This window comes from Anguilla anguilla, chromosome 5, assembly GCF_013347855.1.
Source record: "Anguilla anguilla isolate fAngAng1 chromosome 5, fAngAng1.pri, whole genome shotgun sequence".
Classification (NCBI taxonomy): Eukaryota; Metazoa; Chordata; class Actinopteri; order Anguilliformes; family Anguillidae; genus Anguilla; species Anguilla anguilla.
Window position 1 is genome coordinate 58,311,753 of NC_049205.1, and position 13,130 is coordinate 58,324,882.

At 46.0% G+C, this 13,130-nt stretch overlaps 1 protein-coding gene across 2 annotated transcripts in view; it reads left to right on the forward strand.

The window, feature by feature from the left end:
* Positions 1-9,587: 9,587 nt before the first annotated feature.
* Positions 9,588-13,130, forward strand: part of ccdc102a (coiled-coil domain containing 102A) — an 86,652-nt gene continuing 83,109 nt past the window's right edge. Inside the window, exon 1 of one of the 2 annotated variants that reach the window (XM_035420093.1) lies at positions 9,588-9,724. The gene's annotated coding sequence lies outside the window, so the exon portion shown is untranslated. The remainder of the gene's footprint in view (positions 9,725-13,130) is intronic. The other variant, XM_035420094.1, reaches the window with a different exon arrangement.

Genomic DNA, 13,130 nt, shown 5'->3' on the forward strand with positions numbered 1-13,130 from the left:
CGTCTGCTACGCACCATGGTCTGCTCTGCCCACAGACCACATCCCGCTCGCGCTCCCGGAAACAAGAAAAGGCTCAGTGCGGGTACATTCTTTCTTCTTTAGGGATGCAAATTTGCCAAACGAACCTTGAACAGCAATATACAGCAACGTTCTTTTTTTGGGGCGGTAAATAATAATAATAAGTGCCTGTTTTACAAACGAAAAAAAAAAGGGTAACGTTTAAAAAAAAATAAAACTAAGGTGTCGCTGAAAGACAGCGATGATCATCCCCTTATTCATGGTTTTTTTTTTTTTTAGTTAAATTAAACGGAAGCGGCCGGGACTGCCTCGGGGCCTGAGCAGCGTCGCCCCGTACGGGCAGAACTCTGCAGGGCCTGGGGGATCCCAGGGGCCGGTAGGCGAAGGGCCGTCAAGTTTACCACCGAGGCGGCAGAAGTTGCTTCTAGGTGGCTGTGGATCAGGGGAGGAGAGCCGTGGGTGGGGTAGCGCTACCTGGGCACAAGCCGGGGCTCGATCGACCCCCGGCTGGGTCGCCCGGGTGGGGGTGTCTGATTGTTGAAAGACCCGAAACGCCCAATGACCCCCAGGTAGCCTCACTGACGATGTGTCCCCAGGTGCATCACAAGATGATGTATGTCACAAACAAAATGCAGCGTGTTGCGCAGTTTGCTTTATATTTTTTACACATGATAGTTTGAGCTGAAATGGGTAGCCTACTGCAGCAGGCCAGCTGGCATCATACCAGCCAGCGGCAGCACTTTGCGTGATGGAGGGTGTACTGGGAGCTGTATGACTGCCCGTTTAGGGCCCGGTAAAAATTAAGCATATTTGTTGCCACCCGGTGGATGAAAGTGGGAAGTGCAATAGTGCATAATGTACCGTACGTCTATTGTTTGCTTAGCCTTACTTGTCAGGCTCATAATCTCATGTTCTGCTGAGCCTGACCAGGGTGACAGTCTGACAGCACAAACCTCCACAGCTTCCAGGGATAAGTCATTGTCAGGTACCTCTTACAATGTACTGTGTGATCTCAAATGGGCGGGGTGCAATCGGAGACGGGAACTCCAAAAACCAACACGATCAATGGTCGGCAACGTAATGCAAGCTAAAGTGTGTTATAAGCAATAAGACTGCGAGGAAAAACAACCCGACCGACTGTAACTTCCTTTTTCAGATGGTGGAGCGATAGAGCTTTGAGATCGAGCCTGCCGATAGTCTCACAGGCCAGGGTGTGGCTGAGACTACCTCAAATTTAAAAGTGTATCCAAATTGTGAGGGAAAACAACAGCTTAGTTTGCCACTGAAGGCAACGTAACCGTGATTTCAGGCTAATGAATAATTTCACCTTCACAGAAGCAGCAGTGCAGGGTTGTGAACAAAGAAATTGAACGAGTTTGCTTTAGGATGTGGGTTCTGCGCCAAACGAGGAACTTCATTTTGACTTTCTTGTTTCACATCCCTCTCTAGTTCACAGTGCAAACACGCCCTGGTTTTTTTGCGCAAGGGATTGGCTCCGCTGTGTCTTTGAAGTCAGGATTTTTTAAAAGAAGGCCACCGGGCTTTTGTCCTGGGGGTAGGGGGGGGGGGGGGGTGGGGGGGGGGGGGGGGGAGTGAAGGAGAGAGGAGCTCTGGAGGAGAAGAGAGATTAGCCGCATTGGGGGGGCACAGCAACATAGGGAAGATCAACATGTAACCATGGGGTGCTGCATGTTCACGTGCACATACACACACACTCACACACACACACATGTGCGCACACACACATGCTCATACACGCACACAGGCATACAAACACTCACACACACATGCACACACACAGGTATACATGCACACTCACACATATGTACACACACATGCTCATACACACACACAGGTATACAAGTCAGTCACATTCGCATACATGCACATACATGTACACATTCTCACACACACACGTATGCAAGTACTCACATACACATACATGCACACACATGCTCATGCACACACACCCACACACACATGTGCAAGCAGGCACATACACAAACGTGCTCATACGTACACATGGTCATGGTAAATGGTAAATGGACTGCATTTATATAGCGCTTTTATCCAAAGCGCTTTACAATTGATGCCTCCCATTCACCAGAGCAGTTAGGGGTTAGGTGTCTTGCTCAGGGACACTTCGACACGCCCAGGGCAGTGATCGAACCGGTGGGGATCGAACCGGAAACCCTCCGACTGCTAGACAACCGCTCTTTCCTCCTGAGCTATGTCACCCCCTATGCACACACATGTATGCAAGCACTCACACATACACACAGGCATACAAGCAGTACATACATACTTGCATTCACATACATACATACATACATACATACATACATACGTGCATTCACAAGCACACATACATGCATACACACAGACACAAGTTCACATGCCTGTGCAGACACCTAAAAGTGATAAATTGTTAGAAAAACGTGATCCCAAGTCATACATTTGCAGTGAAGTAATAGTTGTGCGGACAATAATAGACATGTCCCCTCGGTTCAAAGGTGAAAGGTCACATTCTTCCTGGGAAACGGCTAAGAATTCCGATGCGCGTAGTGCAGATTGGTATGTACAGCACACGCCGTGACAGGTGACGACGGTGTCAACTTAGCGAGCGGACAATGCAAACAAACGTTTTTTTCTCGTTTCGTTTCAATCCTCCTGAGAATACAGCATTCAGAGGCCAACAGACAAGGGCCGTTGGCTCCTGAGCTCTGGCCTGGATGAAGATGAGAAAACGAGAAACAGCGGCGAAGACTACCGGGGCCAAGAACCTGGTGTGGCACGTTACTCCGAGGCTCTTCCTGTGGAGGAGATTCTCATGCAATGAGTCATGGGAACCAGAGAACCCCCTTCCTAAACCCGCCCCGCCACCCCCCCCACCCAACCCCCCTGCCTTGCTGCTGCAGTGTTGGTGTGCGCTCTGTGTTCCGAGGTCAGGGATAATAAAACGTTTTTTTACAGCAACAACAACAAAAAAAATCAGAGAGTAGGAAATATTGCAGGATTTCACAAGGGTGTCTGAAAAGGTCTCTCCCTCTTTTAAAAAAAAAAAATCTCCCTGGCTGGCTTTCAGTGGTAAACCTGTTTTGGTCGTTTCTTTCAGTTTTTTTTCTGTGTGTGTGCGCATGTGTGTGTGTGTGTGTGTGTGTGCGTGTGTGTGATTTCAGGCTGTCTTCCTTCCTGTGTTGATAGTCTGAGTCAGGAAAGTGAATGGCGGGGAAACACACACTCCAGCATACCGGCCAGCTTATTCACCTTATCGTCTGTGGTTTGGGAGTTTAACGCTGTTCAACAGGGGACGGCAGGGGATGGGACAGCCAGCGGGTTCCCACGTGGCACACAATCACCCCCCGTGGAAAAGAAATGGAGGGATACGTATTGTTGTTACGGCCCAAGACTGCCGATTTTCAATGACCGGCTGTCAGCCCATAGCCAAAAAACGTTTAAATACACCACAACGTTCTTTTGCCAGAATACAAATTATGTATTTATTACAAACCCCAATAACCCAATACAACACAAAAACCTGGGGCGTTTTGCCTTCAGTTTTGTTTTCACATACACATTCTGCATTCACCCACAGCATCTTTTTTTGCGACCAGCTGTCATGCCTTTTTCTGTCATCTGTGAATATTTTTGCAGAAATATTTCTGATGGTATTTCCTCGCCACAGAGGGCATATTCAGTGTTTTCGCACTTTTTATTTTTTCGCTCCACTGATCGCAATCGCCTACCCCCCGCTCCCACCCCCCAATCTCCCAGCCTCATTGACCTTGCTTTTCTCTCCTCTGTCTCCTAAAATCTCACGGCAAATTGGCCTCCCATTAAAATGCCAGGAGTTTGTTTCACTTCTCAGAGACATGAAAGCAGAAACGTACCCAGACGTGCTGTCAGTATCTTAAGCTGCCAGCGTCTCATCACTGTGGCACTCTGTGAACCACTTCAGCAATTCTCCTTCTTTGAAAAATGCCGAAGTGCTATGGAAAGTCCCCCCCGCTGCCCCAATAGTCTTTGATGATCACATACACGTGAGTCACATCATGCACATCATGTGTTCCTCCTTCCAATACTGCTGTGTCCTCAGAAGACAAGTCAAGCGCATCACAACGAAACTCAGCTGCTAAACCGCTAAGCGCTGTCAGATCGCGGAGACTGAAATTCACACGGACCAGCTTCTTCTGCTTCTCCGGTTTTTTGCGACTGGGTGGAGTAAAATGCGACCAATAACGCCTGCACTCCCTCAAAAAGGACACGGGTCTGTTCTGAGTGTACTCTGGGCTATCCTGGTGCATTCATGCTTTTATCTCCAGGGAGTTGTTTTGCCAGTTTTTTTTTTTTGGAAAATGATAGTCCTGTAGTAAGCTTGTTTATCTTTGGGATTTTGGCATTGGCAGGCTGACATGTAACCATGGTTATCTAGCCCTTACTGGATGCTGTGGGGTATGATCGCAGAGCATGAGCAGACATTCATTTCCTCCAATAACTGGTCCTTCTCAGTCCAGAGTCCACCAGCTTTCTAGTCATTACATTGTTGAATTCCTACACAGGAGTAAACTTCATAAGCTACTGTATAAGAATCTCTTTCGTGGGATAAGATGGAGATGGATAACCCTAGCCCCAACAGAAGCCATCCCTGAGCAACACCTCGGCCAATCAAAATACGCCATCCCGCAGGGCTTGCAATCACAGTTGGCGGTAGCAGGTAAGGATTCAGTGACAGACCGTGGAGTGCATCGCTGTACCAAGAAAGACAGGCTAGTCGACTTCACCGTGACCACCAAATTCAAATGGTGCGGGCTACTGCTTCCTTTAATTGAAAAGCCATTTTTCCCAAGGGGGGGACTAACAATCGAAAGCCTCTGATTCATTCAGACTTTCATTTCACATTAGCTTGAGTAATTGTACACCGGGAACAAGCAGAGGCTCAATAAACGATGTCCGGAAACAGAGCTCCCGTCTGCTTTGCGCCGGTGGCTGCGATTTCAACTGCCGCCGAGTTTATTTACGTGAAAACACTTTCACCAAAAACATCCAAGACACCTGTACTATAGAAGCACGTGTTCTTAAAGTTGATACTTAATGGTATATGGCATTTACGAAAAATGTGCAGGACGTGTGTGATAATATCCAAGGGATAATATCTGGAAAATATGAGGAACATAATGTTGAAATGAGAGATACTAAGGGGCGTAAAAAGTCAGGTTTGGGGAAGTTAAGGTGGAGTACGAAAAGTCCCCCTGTCTCGCGGTCCAGAATCTGTGGTCCCGCCATGGTTTCCTAGCCATTATCTGGCTGTATTTCCTAACATGCACATGCCAAGATAACTCAGTCATTCTCCACACTGAAGAAACAGGAAGGCAAAAAAAAACCACAACTTCTCTTTTCTGATAATTTATTTATTTATTTCTTTCTTTATTTTTAAACCGTTTTTGGCAAGGCCACAAATATAGAAACTAGCGAATGACGACACACCGCGTCCTCTCGTCACTCGACTCCAGAGGCGAAGGAGAAACGGCGGGACCAGCCGGACGACGGCATTTTTCACCGTCCGTTGGCCACGAGGGCCTGCCCTGGCTAGGGAAGGGAAGTGCTGTCTCGGTTGCGCAAAAAAAAAAAAAAAACACACAAACAAAAAAAAACAAAAACGATATTTTCCTGGCCAGGAGAAGAACTAGTGAGCTTGAGAGAGTGATGACAGGGGGCTTTGATCTGGATCCACTGGTAAAGGCGCGTGCGGCTGGGATCCACTGAAAGATGTGTTAGACAAGGATCCACTGGTAAAGGACTGTTAAACTGGGATCCACTGAGTGAAGTGTGTTAGACTGAGATTCACTAGTATAGGCGTGTTAAACCGGAATCCAGTTGAAGAGCTGTCTTAGACTGGGATCCACTGGTGAAGCTTTGTTAGACTGGGATCCACCAAAAATATATGTGTGTTAGACTGGGATCCACTGGAAGAGCTGCCGTAGACTGGGATCCACTGGTACAGATGTGTTAGACTTGGATCCACTAGAAGAGGTATGTTAAACTGGAATCCACTGGGAAAAGCGTGTAGGACTGGGATCCACTGGAAGAGATGTGCTATAATGGGATCCACTGCATTGGAATGTGCACACGTGGGTCCCTGGGAAGACAGGGGGTGCCTTATTGGCCGTGGGAATAACATCTGTTCATGACACAACACACCTTTTTAATGTTTTTATTCTGCTTTTCATCATTCTGTTGAGGTGAGTCACTGGGGCAAGGGCAACGACACACACATTCACACACGCGCGCGCGAACGCACACACACACGCACACACACACACGCACGCACACACACACACACACGCACACACACACGCACACACACACACGCGCGCGCAAACGCACACACACACGCACACACACACACACACACACACGCACACACACACACACACGCACGCACACACACACGCACACGCACACGCACACACACACACACACACGTGCACACACACGCGCACACACACACACACACGCACACACGCACACGCACACACGCACACACACACACACGCACACACACACCTCCACTCTGCGACCGCCCCTGTGCAGGTGTGGTCTGATGAGTAGTGTGAGGTTTGCGCGCCCCACATTTTCCCTGACGTTGGAGAGAGGGGGCTGCGGCCATAATGGGCTCCCCAAAAAAACGAGGCACTCACACCTGTGCTCCGGGCCTCAGCTGGGCCTCTCATTCGCACGGGCTGGCTTACCCTCCAGCAGTGGGACGCCCTCCATTTTTAACTGACATACATGCCGCAAAAATTCCATTTCAAATCAACTCCCGCACAGTGCTTGTAATGCTAGTTCAGTAAAGAAACTGTCCCTGTTGCACTCACATTAACACTTTTGTATCATTGATTTTACTTCAGTAATTTTTCTGTGTATATTTAATCGGGGATGATACAGGAGAGTAAACCTCGTCAATTCAAATATTTATGGAAATTTTGAAAAACAAAAAAGTTCCCATTAATCAACACTTCAGTTTTTCTTTCAACTTCCGGAGTCAGCTGACTGAGCACATTTTCATCCATTTCATCCATAGAAAAAGATTTAACGCCATTACATCATCGGCGCAATACATCAGTGCATAACAGCATGAATATGTTCATATGAAAAAACAGTCGTAGATCAAACTACAAAGAAGGAAACGGACCCCGCGGGTAACCCGATCCTTTGATTGGTCTGACCAGCCTCACCGCATTCGTTCTGAGGTTGTGGGGAATGTAGTTTTTTGCGACTGCTAGAAGAAGCCGATGAGAGGATAAATCCGCGGGTTCCACGGCGAGCCTGAGGAGCTCGCCAAAAAACACGCACTCACACGACTCTACGAGGGCCCTCTGGGTTTGGGAATCTGACCAGAACAAGCCCATTAATGCGCGTTCCTGCCCACCGGCCGTCTGCGTTTCCTGCGAGGAGAGGGGGAACATCCTAGGAGAGGAGACTCGTCATCAGCTACGATCCATCATCCCAGGGATCCATTTCTGCTCCTTCTTCACTCTCCCAGGTACCGGTTGGGAAGGCAGCACAGGAGAGGTCCCCAGGGTCCCCCGCCCCCCCCTCCTGCTCTTTCTCTTTCGTCTTCCTCCATTTTCTCTCGCGGCGCTCACGCGTAACCCCATTCCACACACCTGCACGCCCCACTTTAGTCTCCACTAGAGACCCCGGCTTTTCCGCCTGGAAACTGGCGACGGGGAAATGGTGCTCGGCCGACGCGCGGCAACAGCGGCTCACGCATTCGAACCAATCGCTGCGTTTTGCTGCAAAGGGTAGAACCTTCGATTGGTTCAATCAAGCCGGTGATTGACGTGACATTAAAGTGCCACCTGTTGTGGGGTTACAAAAAAAAAAAAAAAAGTGTTCTCTCGATCATCCTCTGTCGATGTGCGGTGGCAGGACGCTGCGCTGTTGCACCGCCACCTAGTTGGGCCGAGCTGTCAACACAGAAGCTGAGATTCCTCCCCCCAACCACCCGCCCCCCCCCCCCCACAGTCAACACCAACGCCAACACCAACACTCCAACACTGCCAGTGCCAGCGGCGTCCCCCGCTTACGGTCGATCTGCTCCAAAAACACGCTCTCTTTAGCGCCTCGAAGGTGCGTCCCTTTGGCAGAGAGGCTTTGTGAAGCAGGCGTTGTGTTACTCACACTTTAATGTTACCGAAAGTCTCGCTGCCTCTGGCCCCGGCCCCACTGTGTCGCCCCCTGTTTCCAATTACTGCTCCTCTCCACATCCAACAACCCCCCTACAACCCCCACCACCCCCCCACCACCACCACCACCCCACTAAGTGTCCCAGAAGACTGTGATTTATAGTTGGCAATAGTGACAGACAGGCCCACTGATATGACGAGAAGGGGTAACATATTAACTTTGGCAAGAGTTCCACTCAAGTCTGCAGAGCAAGTGCTTGAAATTAGCCTGGCTTGACATGCACGATATGCCATTTTTTCTTTTCTTTTCTCCCCCCGCTGTCTTTCACTGCTTCACACGAGTCAAACCCAAAAGAGATTTTTTTTCTTTGTTTTTTTTTTCTTTCAAATATTCAAACATGTTTCGGAAGATGCTGTGTTTCCAGCTTGTAGAGTGTTTTCATATTCCTGCATACTCTCTGCTCTGGAAAAACACTCAAACAAGAGTCAACAAGGTCCCACACTGAGGGAAACAGAACTGAATATGCAATCATGCTAAGACAGAACTACAGTATCTTTGTTTTTATTAGTAATTCACCCGTGACCAAAGCGATCCACCGAGCTTTAGGAGGCATGAGTTAAGACTGTCCTCCAAAATACAATTTACAAAGACCGACTGCAGCCAATGTTAACATATTTCACCATTGCTAAAGCAATTTACTTGCCGAGCAGGCAAGCTTATTCATTGTATCTTACGTGTCGTGCCCATTTAAACAAGCGTCCTTAGCGTGATTGATCACTCAGCTCAACACCGTATAGCAGGAGTAACCTTTGCTCTTACAAGTCCGGATCTCTAGGCTATACCACAATGTCACAAATTTTTATGAAACTACAACTAAAGATATTAGATATATGTAACTTTTAATAAATTCATACAAAATAAGTAAATTGAATTCCAAATAAATTCAGGAATGCATTGACAGTAAAGTGCAAATTATGTGGAGGAATTAAGAAAAACTCTACTGTGGGAATGATTTGGATCAATCCAAATCGATAAAAATATGTATTGTTACGTTTGACAGCTTTCGACATTAATTCCGATAAATCACTTTAATTCAACGTTATTCTCGTTATTAAACAATTTAATTACATCCCCATAACTCAACAAACTACTTAGTTATCATAGTAACTATGACATATTCTTCCCAATGAAATAGCCAGAACAAAACTTGGACTTGGTGAGTCCGCTGAAGTTGATAAAAGCAAGGAAATCAACTCCTCCTTTGGCGTACTGTTCCCACCTAGTCATCTTGGAAGGCCGCGCCAATTGGCGAGCGAAAAACTTCTCAGCCTGTCCCGTGCGCCCGTTCATCCGGGGCTCCGCCTACTTCTGTCTCCCACAAACTCCGCTTTTCCAAGAGGAAATTCCTGCAAAAGGAAGGAACTGGGAGACGGCAACAGAAGAGGGACCACGTAACAAAGCAGAAAACGTCGAAAGAACGAGAAGATTTACCGGAGATACACTGTAAGACAATCAGGTCAGTGCATTATCGTTTGTATTGAATAAGGGAATGATGGAGGTGGTTCGGTATGCATTTGTGATGGAAAACGTTCGCTAGAATGCGAGAGATAGGCTATCGAATGACAACACGACAGAACTCAGTACAAGAACACACTTACTGCTCTTTGCTTGCCATTTCGTGCAACGTTCGGCAAGCTAGCTTTATAAGGAGCGTTTTAATGGCAACTAGTTACTCGCCAATGGATAAATCGTTGTTCCACTATTTCTGCGGTGACACGGTATTGGTTTCTATCCCTCCTGAAAATCAGCTATTTGCAATATGTCTCGTGAACATTGTGGAGTTGTTTTTTCATTGGAATTTTGTGATCCGAAGAATTCCTCCTTCAATTTAATGAGAAAGGTAGCTAGCAAGTCCTGTTAAACGTGATAGCACAGTCGTATCTTACTCCTACAGAACTTTCTTTCAACGGAAGATGGATTTCTTTGGATGGAAATAATGCAGCTTCACATCATGGCTAGTGTCCGGGTATTACACCGCTTGCAAATCCACAAAACATATTGCTACATGTTACCGTTCAACTGAATTCCTCTCTGCAAGTTTTTTTTTTTGTTGTCGTTGAAAGGAACACGTTGTGAATTTTTCCTGAGCTATCCAGCAAGCTCCCGGCTTCGAAATGGGTTGCTATTTTTTCAGGAAGCTTTTTTTTTCTCGCTGTCTCGTTCTGGTATAGCAGCAGGACGTTAGAATCAGGTCACGTCTGTTGCTAGCTCGCTACCAAACTGCAGAAACTAAGGACGAGACGATTTGCTCTAACCGCTGCATTTACCCAATTGTTATCTGATTTAAATATTATTAGAATTTTAGGAGTTTGTCGTTTACAGATGTATTTGGTAGTGCAGGAGTAGTTGCAACTTTAAAAAAAAATTTTTTTTTTACTTAAAAATATATTCGTCATCTTGAAGCTAGCTTTCTAATCGTCTAATTTGCAGCCTAATGAATTCATGGCTAACATGATAACTGCCATGGGAACAGGCTAAATGTAGCTACTATACCCGAGCCCTACAAAGATTAACTGTTAGCTGGCTTGCTAACTTTCCTTTCGTGAATAATTGATAAAAACCCTAACTTACCTTGTTCATGCATGTATTAATCTAAAATCCAATTTATGATTAGGGAGTATTTTATTATAAAATTCGCGGGCTAGAGACATTTTTGATTTGTACAATTTGACCTGCTTCGGGGTGTGATCCTAGACCTGTTTTGATGTTGTTTGATGTTCACATCTGCGCATTCAAACCGTTAGTATTGAAATAAATTTTTTAAAAATCTGATATTTACGTCCACCGTCTGTAGTGTAACGTTATGCTCTGTGAAATAAATGAATGCATATTCAGCCAAACGATGTAGACCATCTTACTTCTCTGTGATGTAGCGTCAGAGCCATTTTTTCATGATGCTACAAGTGTTTTCCTCCGATATTTACTTGTATGGATTTTAATTATATTTTGTACGGGCTATGCATTGTAAACGGGCAGGTTTGCAAACAGGATCGTATCCGTTGCCCCGGAGTTCTTTGTACTGATTAAAACGATTAATAACCACAGTAAGGGTCTGTGTAAAATGCGTGTCATTTTTGTGGTGCAATTAAATAGACTAATTTATTATTAATTGTAACTCAACATGGCCAGAAATTCCATAGCTGTTAGTTCAAAAAATACAGGCATGGACTCTCTGGCATCGTATTCAGTGACATAGTGGTTGATGACAGTGTCCGGGGTCGCCTAAAAATGGCTGGTAAGCTAGCTCATAACAACATCTGGTCGGTCCGCCTATACGCCCAGTTGTTAAAACATTCTCTTGCTCACAACAGTGTTAATGGGAGGTCATCCGACTTTCATTCGTTGCGTTGCAGCCATCCTCAGATTTTCCACCCTCTGAACAGTAACTCTAACCGCTCTGTTGGACCGCGTTTACTATAAATCTTGTAACAGCACCCTTTAATTTAGCGTCATCTGAGGAGATTCTTGAAGATCGACAAACAAACAATGTTGGCTAAACTAATCTCTAAAATTACGGAGGGAAATAACATGCAAGTCACTGGACAACCAGCAACGTAGTCTTCCACGATGTTCCACTTTTCCCTTCTTTTCATTTTTTTTTTAATGTCCTGGTTCCCACATCTTGAAACTTTCACATCTGGACGATCTCTTCCCCGGAGCTTAAGTTTCTCCGTGCACCGTGGAAAACCGCAGAGTAGGATCTCGCGGAAATCGTTGGCGAGATCCCTGAGTGATGGAATCCTCTGGTTCTAACCTGGCACGTGCAGCGGTGGCCAGTTGATTATCGGCCTTGATGAATGGACAACTGTTTTCCACGCTGTCGCTAATGATAGATATGAATTAGAGACACTCAACAGGGGTCCGCCCACCGCCAAATTCTGGGTGGCTTTCCATAAACTTTGTTGACCAGCCTAGCTCTATCCGTCTTGTTAACCATTTCATTTTGTCTTCACAAATTATCTTATGCTGGCCTTGTTTTATGGAAGAAATCTGCCTGTCCATCATGTTGCAACAACACAAAAATATTTGTCTTAGTCTTACTGTACCTATTGATTGCTATGTTAGCTTTGCACAAGTGATGTACCACTGATACTAGCTACTTATGAATGGCAACTCTATTATTGGGTAGAAAGGTTAAAGTCAGGCTTGGTTGTTTGTAATGAATCGAAGTGTTCCCTCATAATTCCCAGTTTGACTATGAACAGGGTGGTAAATGTACATTTTAAATAACATGGAGCTTTGTGGTGGCACTGTACTGTAGGAATGGACCAGACCGCATGTGAACACAGCCAATATGCCCTCACTGTAGAAATGTGCACCGTGATTAGAGGATAATTTATCAGTATGATAAATGTAATGCAATGTGAATGATCAATGGCAAACTGCGGACTGAAATATTTGCGCCTTTATGCTATGCGATGGTGGTTGTTTGATCTGCGCAAAGGATGCTGGGTAAACTCCCCCCCCCCCCCTCATCTGCAGTCTTAAAATAACCTGGGAGCCTCCAGCTCCTTGCCACAGCTTCTCGATAAAATATTGATTGCATATCATTATATCATTATGGGCGTCCTATCTTTAAATTGCAACGGTTGATTTGAAGTGTGCAATAGAACGGGCCTCAATTTTGCCTGAAAGTGTGCGCTCATGTGCTTCTGGAAATTCCATCTCCAGCCACTGAATGCCAGTGATTGGCTCACTGGAGAAAAAAAAAAAAAAAAAAAATAGACCGCAATGGACAAGCTATCTCGGACAAACCGACAGACAGACGGTACAGACAATGCGTTTGCTCCCGTCTCCTTTCCTGTTTCTTTTTCCTGATTGGTCACGGATAGGGACTTGTGTGTGGTTGCTATGGCGATGCC